The sequence below is a fragment of the Pinus tabuliformis genome, chromosome 1_2 (assembly GCF_031772625.1).
Source record: "Pinus tabuliformis cultivar Carrire ecotype Pingquan chromosome 1_2, CPIR1, whole genome shotgun sequence".
Lineage (NCBI taxonomy): Eukaryota > Viridiplantae > Streptophyta > Pinopsida > Pinales > Pinaceae > Pinus > Pinus tabuliformis.
The window spans coordinates 305,438,810-305,456,832 of record NC_142298.1 but is presented as its reverse complement, the minus strand read 5'-3'; the positions used below and the strand labels follow the sequence as shown (position 1 = coordinate 305,456,832).

Here is an 18,023-nt window from a genome sequence, read left to right as displayed (position 1 = left end):
AAAACACTCCACAAAGCGGACTCTATTCAGAAATTTCATTAAAAAGAATACTGTCCATCAAAATCTGCATTGAAACAAATAAATGCCAACTTACTTTTAAGTTTTCTCATTAAAAATCCGTATCTATGTTCGAGAACTCCTACAACGTTGGAAAAAGTAAAAATATTTTACATTGAAAAAACTGAAAATGGAAAAAAAAAAAAAATCATAAATCGCTGTTTTTTTTGGGCAAGCTGGGATTTTTTTGCCGAAAAAAATCACAATTTTTCCAGCCTGATTTTATTTTTTCCAATATTCGCCAACTTTTTCCAATTTTGAAAAAATGAATATATTTTGTATTTCTTAATATTTACAATGGTTTACACTCATGGGACATAAAGAAGATAGTGATAAGTTGTAAAGCACTCCGTGGTATAAAGGTCACCAATTCAAAATTCCATGGACAGAAATCCAGCCGTGCCAAAGGCCGGTGTGGCCCAGTAGAGGGGTAATCCCTCATAGTTTTGACGGCTTAGATGTCCCTGGGTCACAGCTACTCAAGTCATAGATTAGGCAGATCAGTCATCTCAGGACTCAACCTAGCAAAAAAATTGTTTATCAATTTTTTGGCTGATGTTTCCAAAAAGATGTTTTCTGGACCCTCTAAAATTTGTTGCAGAGGTCGATTTTTTCAACACTAGTTCACAAAATCATAATAAACCAAACATGAAAAAAACAGATCCGCATTCCAACAACTAATTGGAACTGAATGAGACAAAATCCGACAAAATCTTTGCCCATCATCAGCACTCTACAATAATTCAAGCTCTGTGCATGACAAAACTTTACCCGGAAGGGTTTTGTCTCATTTTATACCCACCCAGTTGCAAAAAATCCATCAAAATTCCAAATCAATGCCCAGATGCTACAAAAAACAAACAGAATCATAACTCTTATATCACCAAATCCTGACAGCGAAAAAGAGTTTGCTATACATTCAGTCCACTAATAAAACATGCCCAAGTCCTGCCAGGAAACGAGAGTTTGCTATACATTCAGTCAACACTAATAAAACATGCCCAGAAAAACGACTGTAGAACACTAGTACACTATTGAACAGTACGTGTTTCCCAATAATATTTAACTGTACACGTACCTCACTAATTTGTACCACAATTTTGTGTTTTATTGTCTGAAGACTGGGTCAAAACTGTACATATACCTCAGATATTTGTGTGTTCTATTGACCTTTAGATTTGGGTGAATGTTATTGTAAACCTCAAGTTTATATACGCACAACCTCAAAATTTGTGCATTCTAACATCCCCTCCTTCAACAAACCTATTTTTTCAGATGATTGGGTTTCTCTAATCTTAACCATGAAGTTCAGGAATCGATATTTTAGTTTTTTCCCATTTGCAATAAACCAGCCAACATCACTTTCCATAGAAGCCGTCAATCATTTTTTTAATGAATGAAATTCGTGGTTTGTAACTTCTTTAATGAATGAAGTTTGTGGTTGTTTATTAATTCTCAACTTTAGTCACTTTGTAGTTGCTGTAGTTGCTGAAATATTTAGTTGCAGTAATGATTATCTAGCTTTAGTTCTCTTTGTTGGGAATGAAATATCTCCCATGTATGTTCTCTTTGTTAAGAATGAGATACCGCCCATTAGTAATAATTTCCCAAAAGAATCATTTTGAAATAGGTTATTACAAACAAATAATTCCTTCATAATAATAAAATTTGATAATTGTACAGATATTAAAAATAATAACATTGTAATTTAGCTCAACTCATGCGAATGCCCTCGACTGTCGATGTTCTATGCAGCAATGACGCAGCCAAATACATTTTTTATATGATCTTCATACAGACTCAACAGGGGTCTTTGTGCGGACCAAGATGTGATACTTGTTTCTTAAGACGAAGACGAAAATAAAAATTAATAATCTGTTCTCAAGCTGAGGGATATTTGTGCCAGAACTGGTCTCCAAGAATCATCATTAGCTGACCCTGCACGCCATCAAAAGCAGTATTGCAATTAGGGTGATCTCCCCAAAACAGTCTTAGATAATAGGATGGACATTCATCCGTTCAGTTTTTGACTCATAAAGTCCTAATGCTTTACACACATCTGCATTGGTGACCTACCATCTTGCCCACAATTTATTTTCTGTTCGAATCTTTTTTCAACTTGTTATTTTAGAATAGAAATGTACATGCAGCTTGATGCCCTAAACAACTGCAGGCTGCAACAACCCTACAATTGAGAGACAATAAATTACATCCTACAGATTAGAAAAGAGTTTGAAATGCCATATGAAACCACTTTCGTACTAATATATAATACCACTAGTTTGTTCATTTTTATCAATGCCATCTCCCTATAAGCAGAACTTCTATCCATGCCATCCCTAATATTACCTGAGATTGGATAAATGTATCCACTTCAATTCTTCTTTATACATGGGCTTCAATTTCCATATTCAGGTTCACCTGCGGATGCAATTGAACAAAAACTTTGCTATCGAGAACTTGTATCAAATAATTGAATAGCATCACCAGCACAAACAAGTGCAAGTCTGCCTTCACATGGACATATACCACATCAACCTTCATTGTAACCAGCATAATTGCAGAGTTCGGCCAGAAATTTCAAACCATTTCATTGTTATGTAAATATAAACATAGTTATTTAAAGCCCGAAAGCTATTCATCCAAACTTTTATGGACTAAAAATAGCAATGCTGGTCGAGTTATCATATCTTGCATCTGTCTAAATTGTCATGAAAATTTCAAGAACAATTAAGGTTTCTTGAGAATTACAAAGAGCATAGAAAGAGGTATGCAATAGCAAATCAAAATCGATGTTATTTTTTAGCAATGTGTCATACAGAAATGCTAGGTAGAGGGAGCCATTACCTCCCCTGAAATTTGTCATAATGTTGATCATTGTCAAACCTAGCAATATCAGCCAGTTATGAACTTAAGCACGCTGCTACTTACACCCATTGATGGTAGTCTTTGTGATCATGTAAACACATTAACCTATTGCCAGGTCAGTTGCAATTTATCGTGAGATGGCTGCTATAATTCTTTAGATTCATATTTCTTTATCACCATGTGATATTCACAAAGGGTTCGTCTGCATAAACAAGCTCTAGTACAATGCCCCATCTCAGGAAAACTGTCTGGGAAGAAAAATGGTAAAAAATACCACTCTAGACGAATTCTATCAACAGGAATCCCAATATAACCTGACATGATCGAAACCCAACCATCTTTCAACCTTTTATACAACATAGTAAAAGACAACCACCAGAATGAACCCTGTGGTACCGTAGAGAGAACCTCTTATACCTGTAAAATTCAACAACCGAAAAGGAGTTCCAAACTTCCAAGGTGTCCTGTCTTTAAAAAACACTGCATTCCTTGTTACTGTGGCAACCATCTCTGGCAATTTTGCCGTGGCAAGTGTAAGATTTTCAGAAATGTCAGAACAAGTGCTGACTTTCAAACCCTCAGCAAACTGAAAATGCATCTCACTGCCAGATAGACCACAGATCAATAATGGAATAATCCATAACATGCTACAAGTCATAGCCGATTTAGACAAAGACTCCAGCCTGCACAACATTAGCAGCTATTAGTTCACAGTTCATATGCAATACCAAATGGATGAAAAGATGACGTCAATTCATTCGAGTGGACTTGTTGCATTTATGTTTAAAGTCCACCATAACAAGCCCGATGTCAAGCATAAGAGGAAAAACTCAACTACATCGTGGAGTCCAAACAAATAACTCGTAGACTAAAAGGACAGAAATCACACCTAACTAGCATAACATGTCCTACAAATCAAGATATATGCTATATATCACATCATATATATTACACTGAACAAATTTCCAATCGCTTGGGTTTTTCAAAATTTTAATAAAATGTGCTATGTGCCTAGTTACAAAGGTCATGCAGTGACCCCTAAAACAAATAGAAATTAATCCTCAGAAACTGATGGTATATAAATCATGACAAACGAGAAGATTAGGCAGCACATCGGATGATACCATTATGATAAACCAGAAAATTGAACAGAACTTGTGCCTCCAGCCTTGTTCAGTTTTTTTGTTATTTTTTGTAATGACAGACTAGAGTATTATTTCAAAGATTATAAATATAACATGTTATATCATTGTATTTCATTTTTCATTTGGGGCAGAGCATAATATCAAAAGCAACAACTATGCATGTGCATTGTACAGTCACTACTACATAAGGCCAGATAACATTATGGATGTGAGTAACACCACCCATTAGGTCTCGAAGGAAAACAACCCTTACTCGTAGTCTGGTCGCTTCATGGATAAATTTGTTTCAGAAGGCAGGCTAGAGAGATAGATGGGGCAGAATTGGTTCAATCCCTGGGCTACATTACAAAATACCTCACCTCAATAAGGGGATGGCCTGGATTCAAGCTCAGATCAGAATCAGATGTAGATAATCCATTTTCAAAGTCACAATGGATAGAATAGGATTCCATTCAAAAATTGATAAGAAAATAGTAAAAATTCTGGATGAGATTGGTCTAACAGAGGGACCTCTAGTGGAACCGGAAAATGAGTGAAGAAAATGGCATTTTGTGCAAGTTTCATGCTAATGAGAGATCCCCTTCAGGTGCTCAAGGTGCCATGAAATTGGTCATGTCTAGAAGGACTATACTTATTATAGAAATCCCTAGGAACATCAACAAAAGAAGAGGGTTCGCAATCTGATCAAGCTATCGATGCAGTGGAAGACACAGCAACCACGTGACAAAGGAATCAAGTCAGAGGCTTGTAAGATGTAAGGTCATGCCAAAGCCAGAAGAAACAAGGGTGCCCGCAAAAGGTATGGATAATTCCATGATGAACCACAATTCTCAATCCCTTTCAATTGCTTAATATCTCAAGAGAAAGAATAGCTCCCTTCTTCAGTGACTCTTATCGGAATGTAGATGGACTAGATATCCAGAAGGAACCGTTTAAAATTTTGGAATCTGCCAGAATCCCTTCTACAGATATTCCTAGAAATATTGTTCCTGCTAATAAAACTATCCTATCCAATTCTCCAGCTGCCTCTCCATCCCAGGATTATGTGCTTCTCAATGGAAAGTGATGGGATTAATGGCCCAATATACAACCTTGAGTCCAGAGGATGTACTACCTAAAAGTATGTAGGGATGGAAGAAGGAAAAGTCTCTTAAGTAGGTCAGAAATCACTTCTCTCCCAAACTAAAAAAGGAGGCCATTAAAGAGGTTAAGAAAGGTAGAACCTCATAATCAAGGGGAGCGACAGAGCAGGGAAAGCCTCTAGGCTGTCAATTATTCTCTCCTTGAATGTCAGATCAAGATGGGCAAGGGGCACCCATAAAAGACTCTCAGGAAATATCAGAAGAAAATGTCAATCATTTAGTGTCCAAGTTCCAAGATTAACGAAGATGCAACATACTGATATTCTTAAGGTGGGCTCAAATTTCCCTAGGTTTGTGAATGACCAGCAGAATGAGGAACTGAATGCTGATGTAACAAAGGAAGAACTGAAAACTACTCTTCAATGTTTCAAGCAAGCAAAAAGTCCAAGCACACATAGGTCGACAGTGGAATTTTACATGATCTTATATGAATTTGCTAGAGGACTGTTAAAGGTAATTGAATAGTCCAAAATATCACGAAGTCATAGAGGCCTTGAATGACTCATTCATAGCATTAATTCCCAAAAGGAATGATCCTAAAACACTGGATGACCACAGGCCTAGCTCGCTTTGTAACACTGTTTATAAAATTATTTCAAAAATAATAGCAAACAGGCTCAAAGGTATTCTCTCAAAAGCAAAAAATATCTGACGAACAACTTGGGTTCCTTCACAATAAACAAATTCATGATGCAATTACAGACCAAGAAGGATTACATTCAGTTGATGTAAAGGATATGGGTTTTGGTAAGCAAACTGGAACTGGTTACATCTTTTGCTAAGTCCCTGGATTCAGCGAACTTCAAGGTCCAAATTCAAAACTTGCACATCTCAAAATAAATAGAACAAAATCATTCGAGGTTCAGTGAATTTGAAGCCAAATCTTAGTCAAGTGAACCTCAAATAATGAGGGGTTTGTTTTGGAGGGTCCAAAATTAATTAAAAAATAAAGAACCCAGCAGCTGACAGACTTCCCAGTCTGTCCACATATGGTATCATTCTTTTCAATCAACGCCAATCCACAATCCCATCCTCCAAGCAAGCAGCAAGTAGTTTCATGACTGTTAGCCGAATCTAAATGCAAGTGAGACAATATACTTAAAGGCCTGGGTTCATTCCTGAATCATAGGTGACCACCTAAGACAACTGACATACATATATATATATATATTAAAAATTAGATATTTCTTACACAAATTCTCATTCACGATACAAATTCATACATAGATCTAGATTCTACATTTTAGATTTAAAATTTGTAAATTTTACAAAGTAACATTATGCATACAAATACAATTGTGACAGATTCATCAATGATCCAATAGGAGAAAGACAAAAAACTGCAGTTTTTTCATTAACTCATCAAAATCAAAATGTGTTACATAGGTAGTAGCAATGCCAATGGCAAATAGAAATAGAAAATACAAAACAACTAAAAGTACAACGTAGCTCATTAGTCATCAATCATCATCATCCTCAAAATCAGCATCACTGTCATGGTCACCACTACTCTCCTCGGCTGCATCCTCCTATGTATCCAATGTCATCTATGCATCTGTTGGTGTGGACATCCCACATCTTTGGCTTTCCCTTCAACCACTCATCTCTCTGCGTTTAAATAAGACAAAAGTTGGTGTGCACATACACCATTGTCTCTGCCCTTGACTGCTCAAGCCTGCTCTTCTTGACACTATACAAATTCCCATATGTGCTTTGATTCCTCTCACAACAAGAAGATGAAGTCCCCTGAGAGATGAGCCGCATGGCTAACCACCGTAGAGAAGGTCTTGTTTCCCCATCAGTTTCCCTCCAAAAATAATCACATCATATCTTGCAAATCGACCAATGCCAGTGGAAAACTTTGCAAAGGCATCCTCCACCTCATCAAGGGATGCTCTATCCTAAAAAATCCGCCTCAATGCATCCTTCCTCCCTTGTGAAATTTCACCATCCATGTGAGAAGGGAATCGGTGGGTAGGTCCACCATCCAGCCGCTCATGGTTGTAGTATTTTGGGTTCAATGAGTGAGCCAAATAATGCAATGGTGTGCAATTCTTGTCCCATCTGCTGACAAGAATACCATGTATGGTGGTGAATAAGGCCTCTGATGATGTCTCATACTCGGGGCACTCACTCTGTAAAATAATGTTCCTCAGACTCAACCATGGAATCCCATCCCTCATAAATCTCTCCTAAGATGGGTTGGTTTTTATCTATAAATCATAGGAAAGCAAGCATCATCTAACATTGTGTCATTCACTCTGTTTGAGGCTACTTGATCCGTCTTTCTCCAAAAAGACAAACTCTGAAATAACCATGGCCCGAAGAGTGGTCTTGACCTCCCTCAACCTCTTCAACATGATGAATGAAGAGGCAAACCATGTATCTGCAATCTTCAACAATGATAGATTGGTGTACTCCTTGTACAATGATAGATTGGTGTACTCCTTGTAGATTGTGAGCGCATTTGTATGATTTTATACAAAGTTGTGGATATGCCGTGCATCCTCAATAATACTTCCAATCCAAGGCACATTAGAAGCAATAGATTTAGGTGCTAAATTCAAGGAATGGACAATGCAAGGTGTCAAAAATACTTGTGGATATTTAGCTTCCACAATCATGTCGAAAACCTTGCAAACAAGTGCATTATCTGTAATGATTTGCACACAAGAATCAACACATACATCTTCAATAACTTTAATGAACAACTCACCCATATATTGTGCGTCCTTGTATTGTCCAAGTGCATTCATTGATTTCAAAAACACTGGTCCATTCAAGGAAGACAACATGAAGTTGATGAGTGGGTGGCGCGTTGGATCTCTCCATCCATTAGAAACAATACTAACCCCAGATGTTGGCCATGTTGATTTAACAGGCTCAAGCATGTTGTCCACCTCTTTCCCTCTTTCTTTGCCTTACTCAACAATGTGATTCTAAGCTTCTATGGCCCAGGAGGCACATATCCTGATGGAGCCCCTTAAGTTAGAGCTCGGCACATCTCAATAAATAAAGGTAAGCGTGCAACATTAAAAGATATGAAGTTTTGATAGAAAAAGAATGCAATGGTGAGATCAAGCTCTTCTTGTTTCTCTTTCTGAAAAATCTTGTCCATTGGACCAAGTATCCTTGCCCTTTTTTTGCTACTTGACCCCCACCAAAACTATCAAATGGAAATTTGTTGTTGCTTTTCCTCAAGAATGGAAGGGGATCATCATTTTTTTTTAGATGATACAACCACCTTTGCCACACCAACATTGGCCTCTTTTCCCATTTCTTTCCAATTAGCTAAAGACACGTGTACATGCTTCAATTCCACAACCTAGTAAAGCCAACAAATGAGCTTTCACACGGTAATAAATGCTCATGAAATGATTGTTGCAATAGTTGCATTTCCAAGCAACATTGTCTCCTCCCTTCCACTTTTTCATGGCCCTTGCTCTCTTGTGATATACTTCCACAAAGGATATTTGTTTTCTTGATCCTGCTGTCTTTCTAAACTAATTCTCCCCTCAACATTTGAAACTACTGTTGCAGCTCCACTTCCAATAGAGGGAACACTTACAGACCCGGATGAAATTGGAATAGGAGGGGCATCTCCAATGGGGGCATTTTTCCCCTTCCTTTGTCCCTTCCCTGCCACCCTTGAATGAGCCATGAATGCTGTAAAAAAAAATGCACCAACTTGTAAAAAAAATGCACATGCAAACAACTATAATAAAAATGCAAAAAATTAGAAGCAAAATGCACTTCCCTGTTGCTTGAATCACCTCCAAAATGCTACCAAACCCTTTGCTAGTCGCTCCCACACACCCATGACAAGAGAGACACAAAATAATGAGGGAGAAATGAGCCCAAACTTGGCTTTATGGGCTGCGCAACACGCATTTCCAGGGGACACACTGGGCACGCTCGGAGGACACATATCCCATTGAATCATGTCTGATCGTGGGATTCCGGACATAGCAGGGGTTTTCAGCGAATCCGATTTCTTAGGTGACCACTAAGAACCCAGGTTTAGAGTTCTTCTGCAGGCACGACCCAATTTGCAACTCCTCTAATTTTCTTTTTTCTGTTGGTTTGACCCACAGGGGATTTGAACCTCAAATTTCTTGGTTTTCTAATTTTCAAATGAACATACATTTAAAATTTTATTGTATATCACTAATATATATGTTATATCACTAAAATTTTATTATTACTTATATTTTGTAATATAATTTTACATCTTATATTTTATATTTTATTATTATTATTTCATAATTTTAATTACAAATTTTCAAATTTTAATTTTATTTCATTTAAATTGCTAATTCATTTTTATTTTCACATCTCTCATATGCATATATAATGTGTATTAAATTTTATAATGTATAGTTTTTGATTTTCAAATTTTACAGTCTACTGAATTTCATACCAAATTCTTACTAAGATTTTTCTTGTTGATTTTTTGTCGAAATTCAAGGTTGTCTTTTTCGAACTCAAACTGGAACCAAGCGACTTAGTCCTGTTGCACATATAGGCATGAGCATACAAATAGTGAACTGGTTATCACTAATATATCGTTACATATGTATATACTTTACCTCTGATAACAGGGTACAATATCTTGTTTTTAAACTAAAACCAAATGACTACACATTCAGTGACTGCCTACATCTAAACGAAAAAATTGGGTGGCAAAGTTCAAACCACAGCAACAAAGAGAACGACAAACCACTGCAACAAAAGGTTGTCTAGGCTTTAGAGTGGGGGGGAATTAACACTAATGAAATCAGTTCTGGAAGCAATACCAGTATACTTTCTATAGTTCACAGCACCAAGGGTGTCTTCAAAAAAAAATTAACAAAAATGAGTAAGCTTTTTATAAAATCTGCACCTGGAATGCATCTGAAAATCCGGGAGAAGTATACATGAGGTACAGAGATGCTATCTGTTCTGAGTATATCCTTGAGGTAGATTCAAAAAATTTCGCTACATGCTTACTCTTCATACATGAAACAAAAATTGTTGCAACTATTGATTCTGCAAAAAATACCACCAACCAAAATACATTTACATGGTGCTGTCATGGATCAACTTGGCGGATCGGTAGACATCTTGTCAGAGGGTCTATCTGGCACACTACTAGCTGTGCTGTGATCCTCGTCTGCATTTCTCTGAGCTTGTAAATTCACATAGTGGCGGCAGAACCAGTTCATCTACAACCTAGGCTATCTGCACTTTCTGCTTCAAGAGCTCTTCATGGAGAAAGAGAATGTGTTCTGTCTGCTGGTTCATCTTCTGTTTGCTTTTGTTTATATCTGGATTTCCTGCAATTGGGGGGTGAGGACAAACAGTGCACTGATATGGACCCCCAGAGCTTGAGGAGGGGACGTCTCTGCTTGTCATTCCTTCCCAGCAATCAATATGCCAGACACACTGTGCAATACTCTCCAACAGGGGAATTAATGCTGAGAACGATTTCCTCCTGACTGCATGAGGGCCATGTTTGGAGGGGGCTCAGGCTCTTCCCAAGGGGTCGATATTACTCAGAGGAAAAGTCCACAGAATACCAAAATTTATCAAGAGAGGATATCCCTCCTCATGCCAGCCTTCATCCATGGCAGAGAGAGATAGGATTGCAATCTTTCCACACTGTTTTTCTTGGCCGGTGACCATTGCTCCTATCCCCTGTGCAGGCGTGCTCACCTTCAGATGGATAGCCTACTCATCTCTAGCCTGTGAGAGAGGAATCATTGCGCCTTCAAATTCAGAGGAGGTGAGTTCAACCTGCCTCGTCCAGAGCCACCCCTGGAAACGAAAGGTAGGCACACCACAGGATTCTTACGCCAAAGACCTGTCTACTATGGTGTCTATTCACATTACCTGTTAATTTAAATTGAATGCTCTCCTTCTCGAAATTTCGACCCAAATGAACCCGGTGCCATGCTTCTGATCTGTCCATAAATGTTGTCGCCATGCAGATCAATTCCCACGCTATAAGATGTCCTTCAATCCCTCTTGAGATGGGAGTGGACAGTTCAGTCTGCCTCTGATTAATGGCAACTGCGTGGGAGAAGATTACATATTAACCTATATCTGTCCTTGCAACCCTAGTGACCTCATCCTGCAAATGGCTAGACTTCAAGCATTCCATTGTTGAAATTTGGTACCGGAGGACAGGTGGTTCCCTTAGGCTTTGATCTTTGGCCTAGGGAAAAGTGTCCAAAAGAATTTAATTTTTCTCCTAAAGTGACTTTATAATTTTATAAAGTTAAATCTAATTTAAAAGTGACTTTAAGTGATAAAGTTACTAAGTCTAATTTTAAAGTGACTTTTATAAAGTCAATGAAAAATTAAAAAAGAAAAGTGACTTTGGAAATAAATGACTAAGTGGGTCTTTATTAAAGTGGGGTGAATTAAAAAAATAAAAAGTGAGATTTAAATGAGCATTTCATCTCAGCCTTAGATCTCAATCTATTTCAGCCATTGGATTTAGGGATCACCCAAAAGTCACTTGGGGTTAGATTAAAGGAGGAAAAAGAGGAAAAGGTCATTCATTCTTTCATGAGCAGATTGAGAGAAGGAGAGCAAAAGAGCAAGGGAGATTTCTAGACAGTGAGCAGCAGAGTATTAGCAGCGAAGTTTCAACAGCGGAGTATCAGCAGCGGAGTTTCAGCAGCGAAGTATTAGCAGCGGAGTTTCAGCAGGGCGAAGTTTCAGCAAGGCTGAGATAAGTTGTAAAAGTTTGCTTGCTGATTTTTGCTGAATATTTCTCTTACTGTAAAAAGGCATTTTTCAGAAATAAAGAAGAGCTCTCAAACTGGTTTTCCCCAAGAGTTGTAGGGGGTTTTTCCAGGGTCACATTGACCAAAAATCTGTGTTTAAATGTTTTTTGATGGCTATTTATTACTGCTGATTTTTATTTCTGCAATTTCCAGCATTCTGTAAAATTTCCTGAAATAAGGAGAAACTGAAAACCGGGGTGGGAAATGAGAAATTTCTACATGGTATCAGAGCTTGAGTGCTGAAGGACAGTTTGGGACAGCAAAAGGAAAAATTACAGCTGCTGATTTTTCACTCAGAAAATTCCAGCAAGCTGATTTTTTTCATAAACAGCAGTTTTATCTTTACTACAGCAGTGCTATTTTTCAGTTTTAAGACAGCGAGATGTCATTGGGATTGAGGGTGGAGGATAGTCTGGATGGGCATACAAATTACAGCGTTTGGAAGGAGAGAATGCAAAGTATCTTTGAAGAGGCAAAACTCTGGGATATCATGGTGCATACCACACAGAACCCTGTTGTTATGCCTACTGATGCTACTCAGTTGACAGCTTATAATAAAAAGAACAACAAAGGTAAGAGGCTGATTCTAGACGGAATCAAAGATCATTGCATTCCTCATGTGAGAGGAAAGAGCAATGCCCATGAGATGTGGACAGCATTGTCCAATCTCTACCAGAGTACCAATGAGAACCGAAAGATGGTCCTGAAGGAGACGCTGAAGAACATTAAGATGGGTAATGATGGTGCAGCTGGATATCTCACAAAGATTACTAATGTTGTAGATGAGTTGGCAGCGATTGGAGAAGCCATTCCACCCACTGAGTTGGTGCGGATTGCAGTGAATGGTCTCCCCCGTTCATGGTTGAACTTTGCTGATGGGGTTTGTGCACGTGAGACCCTTCCCACATGGGAGAGGTTTTGGAATGATTGCATGCAGACAGAGATTAAGAAAGGTCGACTTGGGGCAGCCAACCCAGTTGAGCAAGATGAGGATGTAGCACTGGTGGCAGGAGGCAAGAAAGGCAAAGGGAAGAAGCAGGCTTCCACAAGCAGTGGTGGGGGCAAAGGCAAAGGTAAAGGTAAACAGGGGAACACACAGAAGGACTATTCCAAGGTGAAGTGTTGGAATTGTCAAAAGATGGGACACTATGCAGTTGTGTGTCCGGAGAAGAAGAAGAAGAAGAAGAAGGGGAAGAACCAAGACGTGGCAGCTTCAGCAGAGATTGAGGACTTTGCAGGTCGTTTTGACCGGGAGTTTGCATTCACTACGTGTGAGTCCTCTTGTGCAGGATCACATGCCACATAGGTTCAGAGGGAGCATGCTTTTCCCTCGATTAGTGGAGCATCTTCAGGTATCTGGTATGTGGACAGTGGGGCTTCACGTCACATGACAGGAGTCCGTGAGTACTTCTCAAAGCTTTCAGAGAGTGACATTGATATAGAGGTAGTACTCGGTGATGACAGAGTTGTTAGAGCAGTCGAGGTGGGGACACTGACATTTCAGAGGGAGTCCAAACCTCCCTTGAAAGTGTCAGATGTTCTTTATGTGCCAGGGATGAGGAAGAACCTCATATCCGTCTCAGCTTTGGAGGACAGAGGATATGAGGTACTGTTCAGGGGAGGACAGGTGTTGATGTATCCCAGGGGCACTCCCGCTGATTCAGCTAGAGTGATAGGTGTACGCCATGCAAAGGTGTACAAGTTTGCATTCCAACCCCTTTTGGCATTGAGCAGTAGTACCGACAGCAGAGCTAGCAGTTTTGAGCTGTGTGAGATTTGGCACCGCAGGATGGGACATATGTATCATGGAGCCTTGAGGACATTGTGGGAGATCACTACAGGTGTGCCAAATTTCAGTATTGATCACTTTGATACTTGCAGAGGTTGTGCGATGGGCAAGTTTGCCAAATCCCCTTTTCCCAGCAGTGACAGCAGAGCGACTGGGATACTTGATTTGATTCATTCCGATGTGAGCGGTCGAATGTCTCATGTTTCCTTGAGTGGATATGAGTATTATGTTTTATTCATTGATGATCACTCCAGGAGGACCAGGATTTATTTTTTGAAGACCAAGAGTGAGGTCTTCAAGCGGTTTTAGGAGTTCAGAGCTCTTGTGGAGACACAGACAGGTCGAAAGATCAAGTCCCTGAGATCGGACAATGGAGGAGAGTACACCCTTGGAGAGTTTGTTGACTATTGTGCGGAGGCAGGCATTAGGAGGGAGTTCACTGCTCCTTACAACCCCCAGCAGAACGGGGTTGCAGAGAAGAAGAACAGATCCATCATAGGGGTTGCCAAAGCCATGTTACATGATCAGGGGTTGCCATTGTTCTTGTGGGCAGAGGCTTGCAACACAACTGTTTACTTGCAGAACAGGAGTCCGCATCGTGCCTTGGGGCACATGACTCCGGAGGAGGCTTTCTCTGGGAAGAAGCCTGATATTGGTCATCTTCATGTCTTTGGATGCATTACATACTCCTATATACCCAAGGAGAAGAGGACCAAACTAGAGCCCACCGCAGAGAAGGGTATCTTTGTGGGCTACAGTGAGACCTCAAAGGCCTTTCGGATTTACATTCCTGCACAGAGGAGAGTTGTTTCAGACGGGATGTGAAGTTTGAAGAGGACAGGGCCTTTAGGAGGTCACGGGAGTTAGAGTATCTAGATCAGCCAGACCCTCAGCAGCAGTTGAGTCAGTCGCAGGGATCCAGTGGGATCCAGGAGGTACATCTATGAGGATGTCAGGTCCGTCAGTGAGCAGTGGCTCACAGAGCCAAAGGGGTGGTGCTCCGGGCAGCATGCAAAACAGTTCACAGAGCAATTCACTAGGGAGTCCACTGATGGACAGTTCACACGGTACCTCGGCTTCTACAGGTTCAGGTGCAGGCAGGAGGACAGCAGACAGACAGTCAAGAGTTCAGGCTCCTGATGATGATGAGGAGGAGGAGTTTCATTCTCTGATGGGAGAAGTGCGCTCAGGGAAGAGGAAGCCCAAGTGGCTTCAAGAGACCTTGAGAGATGCCTCATCTGTTGCTGAGTCGAAGAGGCCGGTCAGAGAGAGTAGACCACCTGAGAGGTTTTGTAGCCATATGGCGATGGTTACCAGCATCCTTGACTCTGAGCCTTCTAGCTATGAGGAGGCAGCTAGCCAGCAAGTCTGGAGAGAGGCTATGCAGGAGGAGTATTCTTCTATCATGAAGAATGATGTTTAGGAGGTGGTGCCGAGGCCTGAGGGCAAATCCGTGGTTACTTCCAGATGGCTTTACAAGGTAAAGCATGCTGCAGATGGCAGCATTAAGAAATTCAAAGCAAGGTTTGTGGCTAGAGGGTTCTCCCAGGTAGAGGGAGTTGATTATGAGGAGACCTTCGCTCCCGTGGCTCGATATACTTCGATCTGCTCCATTATATCGATAGCAGCAGAGATGGGTTGGAAGATCTACTAAATGGATGTGAAGACTGCATTTCTCAATGGCTTCATACAGGAGGAGGTGTACATTGAGCAGCCACAGGGCTTTGAGATGCATGGGAAGGAGTCCCATGTGTGCAGACTGAAGAAGGCCCTTTATGGCCTGAAGCAAGCTCCCAGAGCTTGGTACTCCAAGATAGATACATATTTGCAAGGGATGGGTTTCACAAAGAGTGAGGCAGATGCGAACCTTTACTTTATTGTGATTGGTGAGGAGCCTCTCATTTTGGTGTTGTATGTGGATGACTTAGTCATTACAAATGCAGAGAGACTCATAGAGCACTGCAAGAGAGATCTTGCGACGGAGTTTGAGATGAAGGACATCGGCTTGATGCATTACTTTTTGGGCTTGGAGGTGTGGCAGGAGGAGGGGCATTTCTTCCTGGGGCGGAGGAAGTATATTGTGGACATCCTTAGCAGATTCCACATGGAGGATTGTAGACCCATGTCGACACCGATGATCACCAACTGGAAGAAGCTTTATGCTTCGGATTCCGAGTTGGTGGATCCCACATTCTACAGGCAGCTGATTGGTTCCTTGATGTATTTGGTCAACACTAGACCAAATATATGTTTTGCGGTCAACACGATGAGTCAGTTTATGTGTGAGCCTAGGAAGGTTCACTGGGTGGCTGCAAAACACATTTTGCGGTACTTGCAGGGGATAGTGGATTATGGTCTGGACTACAGGCAGGGAGATGGAGTGAGATTGGCAGGATACACTGATTATGATTGGGCAGGTTGTGCTTCTGATAGGAAGAGCACTTCAGGGTGCTGTTTTGGGTTGGGTTCAGCAGTAGTGTCATGGTTCAGCCGGAAGCAGCAGTCAGTAGCACTGAGTTCAGCGGAAGCAGAGTATATGGCAGCCAGTCTAGCTAGTTGTGAGGCTATCTAGCTTCGCAAGATGTTGTTTGGCTTATTTGGTCAGCCGTTGAGACCGTTGAAACCTTCAGTGATTTATTGTGATAATCAGAGTTGCATTAAACTCACGGAGAATCCAGTATTTCATGACAGGTCAAAGCATATCGGGATCAGATATCATTTCATCAGAGACTATGTTCAGAAGGGAGCTGTGAAGCTTGAGTATATTTCCACTGATGAGCCGGTTGCAGATATTCTTACCAAAGCCTTACCACGGGGCAAGCATGTCTACTTCAAAGACAAGATGGGTGTGGTGAGGAACACCTTCCTCGGTAAGATGGAGTGTTGAAAAATTAGAAAAGAAAAGTGACTTTGGAAATAAATGACTAAGTGAGTCTTTATTAAAGGGGTGAATTAAAAAATAAAAAGTGAGATTTAAATGAGCATTTAATCTCAGCCTTAGATCTCAATCTATTTCAGCGATTGGATTTAGGGATCACCCAAAAGTCACTTGGATCACCCAAAAGTCACTTGGGGTTATTCATTCTTTCATGAGCAGATTGAGAGAAGGAGAGCAAGAGAGCAAGGGAGATTTCTGGACAGTGAGCTGCGGAGTATCAGCAGCGGAGTTTCAGTAGCGGAGTATCAGCAGCGGAGTTTCAACAGCGGAGTTTCAGCAGCGGAGTTTCAACAGCGGAGTTTCAGCAGCGGAGTATCAGCAGCGGAGTTTCAGCAAGGCTGAGTTTCAGCAAGGCTAAGATAAGTTGTAAAAGTTTGCTTGCTGATTTTTGTTGAATATTTCTCTTACTGTAAAAAGGCATTTTCCAAAAGTAAAGAAGAACTCTCAAACTGATTTTCCCCAAGAGTTGTAGGGGGTTTTTCCAGGGTCACATTGACCAAAAATATCAGTGTTTAAATGTGTTTTAATGGCTGTTTATTACTGCTGATTTTTATTTCTGCAATTTCCAGCATTCTGTAAAATTTCCAGAATTTGTGTTTTCAGCAAATTTATTTTTTCCAGCTTGTTAAATGTATGGTTATGGGAAAGGGCATTTAACTATATGGGAGAAATAAGGAGAAACTGAAAACCGGGGTGGGAAATGAGAAATTTCTACATCCATCATTCCTGCAAAGCATGAGGTAGACATTACGCCATCGGCTTGAGGTGGTGCTGAAAATGTGATACATTGGAATTGAGAGGGACAGGGACTACCTTCTCTGGGGGAAAGGGATCCAACATGTTTTATTAACCTCTTCATGGAATAACATGCTGTTCAATTGACCCCTTCATCTCCCATTGCATGTCATCTAGTTGGCATGCCCTGTTGGCTTGCAAGTCAACCTCCTTATTCTGTCCTCTCAGTACATGGAAATAAGATTTTGAAGAGAAATCATTCAACAAGGCCTAGATTCTACAAAGGAGTGAGATTTGGTTGTTCTCTGGATTACAGCCTTTGAAGAGGTGCTGGATAGCAATGAGAGAATCGTCAATAATTTAATATAGAAGAAATCCTCAGTGTCTTGGCTATTTGTAGGCGCCATATAGTGCATACAACTCCGCAAGGTTATTGTTCCCCCTCCTGCCATCGGTGGGTTCCTTTTTGAAGCTCATCACAAAAGAGTGTCCATGAATTTTGTTTGGAGGGTCAAGCTACAAATTCTTGATCCGAGAGTCTAAGTTTGCAATTCCTAGATGTTGTGCCTTCTATCT

General features: G+C 40.4%; 1 protein-coding gene across 7 annotated transcripts in view; it reads right to left on the bottom strand.

The window, feature by feature from the left end:
* Nucleotides 1-1,688: 1,688 nt before the first annotated feature.
* Nucleotides 1,689-18,023, bottom strand: part of LOC149205567 (uncharacterized) — a 29,891-nt gene continuing 13,556 nt past the window's right edge. For 2 of the 7 annotated variants that reach the window (XR_016252472.1, XR_016252475.1), the window contains 4 exons: nucleotides 2,905-3,608; nucleotides 2,407-2,478; nucleotides 2,134-2,242; nucleotides 1,689-1,995 (listed from right to left, as the gene is read on the bottom strand). The gene's annotated coding sequence lies outside the window, so the exon portion shown is untranslated. Of the gene's footprint in view, nucleotides 2,243-2,406; nucleotides 2,479-2,733; nucleotides 3,609-18,023 lie in introns of those variants that run through there. The other 5 variants (XR_016252476.1, XR_016252473.1, XR_016252474.1 and 2 more) reach the window with 5 other exon arrangements.